The sequence below is a fragment of the Motacilla alba genome, chromosome Z (assembly GCF_015832195.1).
Source record: "Motacilla alba alba isolate MOTALB_02 chromosome Z, Motacilla_alba_V1.0_pri, whole genome shotgun sequence".
Taxonomy (NCBI): domain Eukaryota; kingdom Metazoa; phylum Chordata; class Aves; order Passeriformes; family Motacillidae; genus Motacilla; species Motacilla alba.
This window is the reverse complement of record NC_052046.1, coordinates 15148057-15160060: the sequence shown is the minus strand read 5'-3', so window position 1 is coordinate 15160060 and position 12004 is coordinate 15148057.

Here is a 12004-nt window from a genome sequence, read left to right as displayed (position 1 = left end):
GTCTCGCAGACCTAAGGGCTTCGGGAGAGGGCTCTTAGGGCAATCCAGTCCCTAGCAGTGGGCGCTCATCCAAGTTACAGGATTGGGGCTCTAGTCCAGAACAAGTAACGACCATAATACAACTTGGAAGGAACCATCAAGTCCACGAAAACGGGTATTCTTCCACCCCAGTGCAATGTGTATAATTATTAAAATTAGGTCTGAAAGTAGTAGAAACGGATTTGATACAACATTGAAAGGACATTCACAAAATTGAGGTTTTATGTATTCACCCTGCTCTAAATAGCTCCTATGGATTATTCATTCATAGTGGGTGGGGTTTTCTTTTTCACTTAGGAAGTCTGTATTAATCTTGTATTATGGATTTCAAACACAGAAGACAAGCACTATTGTACAAAAAAATAAAATCCATATATTTTTCTATCTATAGGAGGGAGTGGAAGGGAACTTTAAATCCATCACGTGATATGACCTTCTGCCTCTTAATAAAATAATTTATCATGAAGGAAAACTTCCAGATGAGTTTTCAATGTGGAAACTGTACAAGATTGCTTTTCATGTGAGTCTGTCCTTGGGTAGAACTTACACACAGTTAGGAATCTGTTTTTTTACCATAAAAGCTTATACTTTTTTGCTTCTGCTTTGGTAACAGAGAGCACCAGGCTAATGCTTTTCAGCAGGAGATTTTTACGAGGAAGTTGTTCTGGAACCCATGGCAGGAGGTTTGGAACTAGATGATCTTCAAGGTCACTTTTAAGCCAAACCATTCTATGGTTCTATGATTTTACTCAGCAAGACTTTTCCAAGGCATACAGAAATTGTCACTATAGTCCAAAATACAGTATAATATGGTAAGACACTGTCATTCTGTCAAGTGATGCAACATTGGTTAAGTGCTGCTTCTTGAGGTGTCTTTCTAGCTCTTCCATCTAGAATATCAGCAGCCATGTTTGCTGCCTTCCCCTTCATCACAGTTTAAAGACTTAATCAGAACATGATTTATTCTGGTGAGGTTTTGGTCCTGAACCTTGTAGTGAAAAGTGTCTGTTATCTCTCCCAGGTGGGTCAGGAAAGGGAGAGGTTATTAGCGAGTTGCAGAATATTTATGCTGACAATTCTGCTTACAGTTTATTCTAACCACAGGGTTCTTCTCAGAGACATGTCAATTAGCACAATTCTTGACTGCCATTTTAAGCCTCAGACTGTTTTCATCGGCTTGGTAACAGTGAATTGAAAAGTCATCCACGAACTAAAACCACCATGTTGAAGAAAGTTAGTATGTTTGGCTTCACAGCATCCACTGAATTGAAGAAGTCTGCAAGTATGGTTATTTATTCTATTTTTCTGTTGCTGTTGTTAGGGGCTCTTAATTCCTATCTTCTTAAGTCAATTTGGCCATTGATTTACCTGATGACTTCAGTACAGCTATGGCAGCAACTGCTGATTTCAGCGAGGAAAAGCTCAAGCATAGCTTGAGGTTATTCCATTTATTAAAATACTGAAAATTTGCTGTAGGAAAGTCAAGGTGAATCCATAGAATTGATCCCTAAATTTGTAAAGATTGACAAGATGTTGACATCTGGGTGCCTTAATTGTTATTGCAAAGGTATCTGTATGCATGCTTTAATCCCTCTACAGGGGATGTACCCCCTGTGCTGGTTTTGCTGGAGCAGAGACACACAGCCATGAAGAAACTTCCTGGAGAGCTTTACAAGTAATTTCATGAGCAATAGGACAGTTGGCCTTGAAAGTGATGGTCATGGATCAAGTGAATCCAGGATATGTCTTTCCAGTTGCTTTTCGGTCTTAAAAAATAGTTCATGTAATTTCTAGTTTTGTCCCAAGTTCAGCTCAGCCCAGTTATATTGTACTGAACTGATTAAGTAAAAAAGAAACACAAATAACTTTTATGTTAGTGCTCCTGGAAACCTGAAAATATTTATAGAGGTGTAAATGAAGAGAAAAGAAATTAAATTAATGGAGGTAAATGATTAGAAAACTTATGTGACAAGACTGGCCCAAAATGTAACACAGGAAACTAAAAGAGAAACAACACAGTCAATGTGTTTCAGTAATGTGTGACTGAGAGGAAATGCATAGGTCAGACAAATTCTGCTCATAAATGCGTTTTGCCTTTTTTAGACTAAGCAGATTTCTTTCATTTTATGCCAGAAATAACTCCCCTTCCCACCTATTAGTAAAGCTGTTAGAAATATTTCAGTAAGCATCAGGACACCCTGTTCTCTCCTCAGCTGTCTTCTTTACATATTTTTCTAAATGTGTTCATGTGATATACAAACACACACTAGAAGTCTTAAGAAAAACTAAAAAAAAAAACCAAACTTGAAAGCTTGCCATTGTAGGGAATATATCCAGCTTAGGGCAATGGGATTTGGCATTTGTCTGGTATCTCTAGTGCAGGAGAGCATTCAAAAGGGCAGAGGTTAGAAAAATAATCCAAAACCACAAAATGGCCATCAGGACTCCAAAAGAGCAACAAAAATCTTCCTCCACATTTATATGCTCCAAATAAAGCTCTAGTAATAATCAAACCAAACCTCTAATTTTTCTCCAAGGTCCAGTAATATCTGCCAGTCACCAGTGGAGTGAACCTTAGAAGAGGTGCCTGAAGACAGTGACTTCCAGGGGTAGAACATTTAAAGAATCAAAACCATTCTACTCTTAATGCATAAAACACAATGCTACCCTTCCAGCAAGCTTCTTTAAAATGTCATGGTAATTTCTAAAGCAAGCCGTCCATGAGCCAGCAGTGTGCCCTTGTGGCCGAGAAGGTCAGTGGTATCCTGGGCTGCATTAGGCAGAACACTGCCAGCAGGTCAGGGAGGCGATCCTGCCCCCTCTGCTCAGCCCTGGTGAGGCACACCAGGAGTGCTGTGCCCAGTTCAGGGCTCCTCAGGACAAAAAGGACATGGAGCCCGTGCAGCACATCCAGCTCAGGGCTGTGAAGCTACCACATTACCTGTTCACCCTAGCAGAGAGGTGCAGCGGTACCAGCTGTCGGTTTCTCTGGGTCTGGATTGAAGGCACTTGAGATGGTATTTCATGTTTGGGCTCAGGTGATTATTATTTCTTATCAATGAAACAGTCTCACAACCATGAGTTCGGCAGCTTTTCATTAGAAGGCACAAAATGGCAACAATCTCTGGTTACAAGGTCTTTTAAGACTAAACTGTCCAATTAAAAACTGACACCTAGATTATTTCCCCTTTTAACCCAATAACTGATCCCACAGAGCCCACAAGGCAGACTTTTCTGCCCAAATACAAAATGCCACCCAAACCCATGAAGAAGAAGGAAGAAGTATGAAGAAGAAACCCAGGATGACACCCTGTGCCCTCCATCTTGCTTCCATCCACAACATACTAAAAAACCCAAATTTCTCACCTAAGTGATACACCTACACTACTCTCTATAATCTATTTCACATTTTTGTAGATATTAGTCTACCTTGAAGTGTAGGAAACTTTCTCCATGAATGAGGGTCAAAGTCAGTGCTCCCCTGGGGGTCAGGGCACCCCAGAGCAGACAGAAAAATATTCTCAGTTCCCTGGGTTTCCACAGAGAAGTGACACATGGCATAAAAACATCTTTGGTATAATTTTCACTAGCCATCCCTTATTAGCAACTACATTCTAATATTCTGATGTAATAGATGTAATGATGTAATAATACTCAGAGTTTATGTAATTTTCCTTAAGCCTGCATGAGTTTTAAGAGAGATGCAAAGTCAGCTGTGCTTAATAACATTACTGCTGTCCATCCAAGTAGTCAATGGCACTCTATATACAATCCTTAGTGATACTTTCCTGGTGAAGCTATAAATATATTGACTTTGGGTCATCACTGCAAGTCTGTGATTACTTGGCTTAACTCACTAACATGGTGAACTTAATACAATTTCAGACTGAATTTCACTGTAAGTAAAGCATCTTTACCGATTTTTGGAGTGAGCTAGCACTGGCCCATTGATAAAAGTAATTTCCTTTAAAAAAACGAAAGTTAAAATTTAATTAATAACATGACCCATAATATTGGTTTAATTCTTAATAAAAATTTCAAATATTTTTTATTTTAAAAATTAATGTTTTCAATTACAATATGAAACAATAGCTTATATATATGTCAGCTGTACAACTCTCAGTAAGTTTTTAGGAATTATTTTAAGCTGTCTCATAGCTTAGGGAGCATAAAAACTCTCACATTACTTTTTTATGTTAATAGTAATAGAGGGGGGAAAAGCATTGAAGTGATAGAGGACTAAGCCTTATTTTTTTCAATTTAGTATTGAAATTTCCAAAACTGTATTTATTTTTAATTTTAAAAAGTGTATGCATTAAACAGCAGCAATAGTTACCTCAAAAAAAAACCCAAAAAACCAACAAAACCAAACCCATGAACATGTACAGGTGCTACACCCAGATGTAGTGTGGATTGCTATGAATTGCTATGACAATGATCTCTAACTTTCCATTCAAGTGAGTGCTCATCCTTCCAGATGGCACTGAGACCCACAGTAGCTAAACCTATGGCTGCTGGCATGCTAAATGCTCCTAGTAATGTTTAGTAAAGCATGCAATTAGAGTCCCAAATGACACCACATTTCATTGTAACTCTTAGTATTATACTTCGTAATGATGGTTTTAACTTGTTCTTCTTTTTGCTCCTTCACTAGTATCAGCTCAGCTTTCAGTCTTTGCTTGTTTGCCTCACTTCCTCTATTTTTCCTTTCCTCACCAACTCTTACACAAATTTTTTTGCCTAATGCATCTCATTATTCCCTCTTTTCAACTCTGAACTTCTGTGTATCCCATCCATTCAGTACCTTTCTTGCAGCCTACTCTTGGTATCTCATTTCATAAGCAGCTCGCGTTAGAACGGCTGAAATGGAACTTTTTTTACAGAAACAGGAGTTTTAAAAGAAAGGCAAGCAGGAATATTTCAAAACCTTATGTACACAACTTTGTGATGTCAGTCACAAACAAGCCCAGCGGAAAGCCCTAAAGTACCTGTCAGTTCCTAAACAGAGTTGCCTCTTCCAGTAACCTTGCTATTTCTACAAGTAGTGGGCACTTCTGGCTGCACAATGGCGATGCTCTCTAATGGAAGTGATGGGGCCTCAATTCTCGATTACTCTGCAGCAGGGTAGGTAGCATATTTCTCTAGAATTTGAGAATCCTGAGTGTGTAATAGACTGTCATTAAGATGAGCTCACTGTGCCTCTTATCAATTACAGCCTAAGGCCAAGCAGTGATCAGTGCTGAAGGTCCACCCTCCTGCCTGAGCATAACAAAGCCTTCCCATCAGTCTGAGGCACCTGTCTCCAGGGGTGCAGATAAGCACCTTAGCCCAGGGGAGAGGCAGAATTTCAGCTTCCTTCCTTACCTGGCCACAGGCTGTGCCTCTTCACAACTCTTCTAAATAACCTTCCCCACAGCTTTACTGCTCCCAGTCACTTCACAGGGAACCTGGATGGCTTTGCTATGCACACAGAATAGCTGAATTTATGACCCTGAGACCTGTAAACACTGCTCCCAGTTCACACTTGGTCCCAGAAGTTTAGTGAATGGCTCAAGAGTACACAATTCCTTAAATTTGTACTATATCTGATGTCATTAAGCACAGCTGAACTTACTACACGGTAAATTTCTCAATTTCTGAACAAACACATGGTTAAAAACCTTAAAACAATCTACTCTTATCCAGACTGAAATTTCTTACTAGCAAATAGCATCAGTTCTGCTTTGATTCTTTCTATTTTTTTAACAGAAAGTACTCAAACCATAAAATACTTACCTTGCTAAAAATAACCAGTTAAATCCATTTTCTGCTATAGTAAATATCATTCACCAAGTCACCATCTATTATCAGGTACCGATGCTTTCCTTCTGTAACAGCCTCCATTGATGCCAACCTGTGCCTCATCTTAACTAAGAATCTGTAACCCCAAATTAAAAGAGATTGTCAAGTATTTCCTGTTTAGATGGAATTGATAGGGTGGGAAGCATTCAGCACCTTGCAAGATTAATCCTTAGAAACTGGGGACTAATTCCATCAGTAGACCATGTCACATTTACACTGCAGGCTGTGGGGTACTGATCTCTGTCCAAACTCTAAATGAGACGCTGAAGAGGGAGAAAGATTAGCCTCTGTGCTGCTGCAGCTTTCCTGTACTCTTTCCTGTACCCAAGCAAAGTCATAAAGTGTTTGCTCAACCACTGCTGCACAACCTTGCTTAACTTCACAGACATAATTAGATTTGGGTGCCTGCATTTGTTCCCTTCAGAAGATTGGAAGCCGGAGTTAATGCAATGTTCAGTCAGTCTTCTTAAACCAAGACTCTCTTTAATCTTAAGGAACTAAACATAAAAGAAAGTGACATTTACAATAATTAATGAGCGTATGCAACTATCTCATCTAACTCTTACCAAAAGCATCCCAAGCTTGTATACAGCAGCCAAACTTTCAGACTCCATAAGAGTGTCTTCCTTGGTCACTTTCCCACAGTCTTCCATCCAGTGCCTCAACAGCTAAGGGTTTTATCTTTTTAACTGTTTACAGGTCATCTTTTATGGTTGTTTCTCATCTGGTAGAACAGTTGTGTCATGTGGCAGGAGCTAAGGTAGCTTTTTCTCCTTTATAAACAATAGCTCAGCCAATGTATTTAACATTCAAATCATGGAAGAGAGTGCATTGTGTGGGGTTTTGCTTATTTCTGTGCCTGTCAGGGAACACAATCAAACACGTAAAGTATTCATCACATGTCTTTTGGTAGTTTTGCAGACAACTTCTTTGCAAGCCATGCTCATGATTGCCACAAGCATAGCAAATATAAAGGAAAATGTGAAATATTTAAAACAAAAAGATCTGTCCCAAGGAAATGTACAATGTTGCAGGGGAAAGAGAAGAAGGGGAGGCAAAAACCAAAATTAATAAAAATTTAAGAAATAACTGGAAGAAAATGAGTGAGATGGCTTTTACTTGGAAGAGAAGAAATATTTAGGTAAGTTGGGTTTTTTAAAGGACATAAAGTCAGTATCTTTGCTTCTGATTAAATAAAATAATGTCCATAGGTATTAACCATTAAGGAAGACCTTGCTTTCGCAAAGCATATCTAACCTTTCAGTATGAGTAGTCCCACTGATGAAAGCAAGACAAGTTATGAATTAAAATTAAATTATTAATTAGGTTTTTAACACAAGTCTTAGTTGTGCCATATCCATACTTTGTTGGGTTTTTTTAACGTATTAAAAAAGGTGGCATTTTCTGTAAATCTAGTAATGCTTTGTCTGCTCCAGTAATAGTATATATAGATCTATTTATCTATCTATCTATCTATCTATTTAATTTAAATTAATACTAAAAGCAAGCTTTCATAAATACAACATATTCTTGAAAAGGACTCCAAAATAATTCACTGTGTTTATTGTAATGATTCATCAATATCTTTGGAAAGGAAGTTGGGCTATGAAGGACTTGGGGGTGCTGTGGGTGAGAGGCTGCACATGGCCTGGCCATGGCACTCACAGCCCAGAGAGCCAAACGTGTCCTGGGCTGCATCCAGAGCCCCGTGGGCAGCAGGGGAGGGAGGGGATTCTGTCCCTCTGCTCTGCTCTGCTGAGACCCACCTGGAGCACTGCATCCAGATCTGGGCTGCCAGCACAGGAAGGACAGGGACCTCTGGAGACAGTCCAGAGGAGGAACATAGAGATGGTTGAAGAGGTTGAGTTCCTGTCCTGTGAGGAAGAGCTGAGAGAACTGAGAATATTCAGCCTGAAGATAAGAAGGTGGCCTAATTTTGTCCTTCCAGTACCTGAAGAGAGCCTACAAGAAAGATGGAGAAGGACTACTTACAAGAGCATGCAGTGACAGGAAAAAGAGAGTAGGTTTATATTAAATTATATTACAGATATATTAGATCTATAGATAGATAGATAGATAGATAAATAGAGAGATATATTAGATTTTAGGAAGAAATTCTGTACTGTGAGGGTGGTGAGGCAGTGGCACAGGTTGCCCAGAGAAGCTGTGGATGCCCCATCCTTGAGAGTGTTTAAGACCAGGCTGGATGGGGCTCTGAGCTACCTTGTCTAGTGAAAGATGTCCCATAGTAGGCCGGTTGAAACTAGATGAACTTTAAGGTCTCTTCCAATTCCAAACCATTCTATGATTCTGATTCTATGGCATGACCACTAATGAAGCAAAGCCTACAGCAGTGTCTGTACTATCTATCTTCTCCATTACTTCCCTGACACACAAAACATGCAGTAAGACCATGGTTATATCCTAAAAGTAAAGATACACTCTTGTAGGCAGTTTCTCTACCTTAGCTCAGAGAGAGGGGTGTCTTATTAATTCAAAACCAAAAAAGTATTGAGGAAAAACATGCAAAAAATGTTTCTGGATAAAGTGTGTTTTCAGATCTTCTATGTGACCTTTTCAGCTTTCCTTTTCTTTCTCAGTTCTGCTTTGATACTTTCTCTTAAATGAGATCTCGGCTGCCAGCAGTGAAGTAACCCATTTTACAAATCCTGTTGTAGCTCCATCTGTTTTGGTTGAACTTTGTCTTTACCTTTTTCCATCTAAAACCCATAAGCACTAATTAAATATATTATAAAATGTAGATGAGCTGTCTTGTGACTGATAAGGTTGTTTTACAAAGCTTACAGTGTGTTTACACTAAAGCTTGCATAGAATAAGACCAATTTCTTTCAACATTCACAACATAAAGTATATAGTTGTCTAAACAGACTAACTGAATTATACTATTCTTGCTATGTGGGAGTAGTATAGAAAATCAGCCACAGTTTCTGCTAGGTCATTATTAATGATTTCCAGGTATAAACTTCAGAATTTTTATTTTTTTATATATATTTTTTCTTATTTGTTTTCTTTTTCTTTCATTCTTGAAATCACATACATTTGTGAAATATTTCAAGGGTGAAAATAATCAGTTGATAATGTGTCAGCAAATTTTCTTTTTGCATTTGAGTCTGCCTGAATTAACTGCTGATATGCTCATCGTTGTCTTTATTTTAGTTTTTTATATATGCTGTATGAGGTCTGGTGTGCAAAATAGTGATAAAATGTTACATAAGGAGATTTCCCTTGGTTTTCTTATCTTTGTGGATTTATTTTATGCCACTATGGACATTTCTATACTATCAGCTTTTTTGGTTTTTTTTTCCCTTATTAAATTAGATTTTCATCTTCCTACATAATCTGAATTCTGTAAACTACACAGACGTAGCTCTTGGCACAGTATTTTATACTGAAAAGAGAATGCTAAAAGAGAAATACAGATGGATAAACTTCTAAAATATTCAGGTCTGATTTCTGCATGTCATTAAGCATGGTCACAAGAGCAGCACTGAGTAAATAATAGGAAAAAATCTTCATGGAGACATTTAAAAATTCCTCCCTTGACTATAATCCTACCCCTTATACTTGCTTATCTTAGAAAATATTCAGCAGGATTGTTGTATTGGATGATATCACTAGGTAGACGTGATAATTCTGATACCAGTATTAGCATTTACATTGAGACAGAAAATTATTCTTTTCTGTTTACATGCTCTAGAAAGACACAGAATTATGTAACAAAATCACAAAAAATACCACATATAAATGATTAAAATAGTAGAGTGAACTATTTTCAAGCAATATAGTACTCAACAGATGTCCACAGAATGGTGTTTAAATGAAGAAGTGATACACATGAAAATGGCAGGGCAATGGTTTTTGGTATTCTGAGGTAATTTAATCTGAAAATTTTGCTGTTGAATCAACAAAAAAGGTAAATCATATTTGGTTTTTAGCAAGCTATACTTTTTTTGGTCAACCCTTCTTGAGACTGGAAAAGGACATAGAGAAGTTCTGGTCCATTTAACAAAAAATTGATCTTTCAAGCCTGAAACAGAAAGTTCTGTTTTGGAACACTCATTTGAAGGAAAACTAAAGCTCATAAAACTGTCCTATGAAGAAGCATCATTTTATACAGGATTGCAAGGCCTGAGGAGACCTCCTGTCAATGCCTCACGTTTATGGAATGCCTATTGACATGTGTGTAAATATTTTACAGAAGATGAAATAGCTTCAACAAAGAACCCCCACTCTAGAAAACTCCATCAGCTCCTAGCTAGAATACTTGGTAGGATCCAGGTTTGGTTTTCTTTCTGCCTTGATTGGAACAGAGAAGCAATGAACCTTCAGCTCCACTGTTTTGAAATCCCTCAGGAGGACCCCAGGCCCTTCCTCAATGTTTTGGTTTAGACAAAGAGAGACAACTTTACAAGCTCAGAGCAAATGCACTCATCTGAGAGCTGTGGATTTATGACACTCTTTTCAGGACCATAAATCTGTCTCCTGAAGAGAAAGGAACTCAGTTCTACTTTCCCATATGTGGAATGAATGCACAAGCCACATTATTCAATGAAGGAGAAGATTATATTCTGCTGGGAAAAAAATAACCTATTCATGCATTTAACCAGAATACAAAATTTAAAATCTGCCTTAGAAGGCATTTCTGTTACTTGATAAAAACAGCAATTGTTCAAATACCACTCTGATACTCTATTAAGAAGTAATAAGTAAGAAGAATGTCCAGAAAAATGAGGCATAATTTTGAGCACCTTTGGAGTTTGGAAATCCTTAATTTTCAGAAACTTGTTGATTGACATAGCCATTAGTATTCTCAAGGCCATGTTCCTTGAACTAGAACATCCAGCAGGGCAAAAGATGATCGATCAAAATCACTGTAAAATACAAAATTTCCAAGCATACACTCAAGCAGGAGAACAAACACAAAAAGATAATAAAGAGTTAAAAGAAAAACAAAACAAAACAACAGTACAGACTAAACTTTGAATGTGAATTTTTATGTGAATGTCAACAACAGCCACTACAACATACTATAAAAGACAGTTTCTTCCTCCCCCTCCCCACTTCCTCCCCTGAAATGATGATGAAATTTCAGAGGTTCAGATAAGCTTCCATTGTCCACATATCTTCTACCTTTGCCTATGTGTACCATTTGACCTTGCGCAAAGAGTGAGCTGATGCAGAGAATGAAACCAAAAATCAAATATACATAAAAAGTGATTTTCAACTAGATCAGCTCTTGAAATGTCTTTTCGCAAAACTGCACACAAAGTAACATGCTGATTCAAGGGAGGGGACAGGACCAGAGCAAACCACACTGATCAGTTGTAGCTGCCCTGAGAAGTTTCCTGTATTGGTTTGGCACAACCTGTTTTTTTGTAGCAGGGGGACCACAAAGGTGGTTCCTGTGAGAAGCTGCTGGAAGCTTTCACTGTGTCCAGCAGAGCCAAGCCTTGATGTCTCTGAAGGTGGACATGCTGCTGGCCAAAACGGGAACAATGAGAGAGGCTGATTACACCTCTATGATGACATATTTAAGAAGAAAATCAAAACAAAGTCACAAGGTTTCAGCTTCTAGTCAGCAAAGAGGAGGAGGTGAGAACATGTGGGGGAAACAACTTGTAAAACACCAAGGTCAGTGAGAAGGAGGGGGAGGAGGTGCTCCAGGCACCAGAGCCAAGATTCCTTTGCAGACTGTGATAAGACCATGGTGAAACAGCTGTGCCCCTGCAGCCTGTGGGGATCCACGGGGGACACAGAGATCCACCTGCACCCCATGGGGATTAATGGGGGATGCAGAGATCCACCTGCAGCCCATGGGGGAGGTCCCCATGCAGGAGCAGGTGGATGCCTGGAGGAGGCTGTGATCCAGTGGGAGACTCAGTGGAGAGAGAGGGCCCAGCTTCCAGGCTGGAGCAGCCTGTCCTTGGAGGACTGCACCCCATGGAAGAGTGACCTTCGCCACAGCAGTTTTGGGAGGAGTGTCTGCCCATGGGAGGGACTCACATTGCAGCAGGTGCAGTTTGGCTGCTGCTCATGAGAGTGAACCCACACTGGAGAAGTTCACAGAGAACTCTTCCCGTGGGAGGGACTCCATGGCCTACCA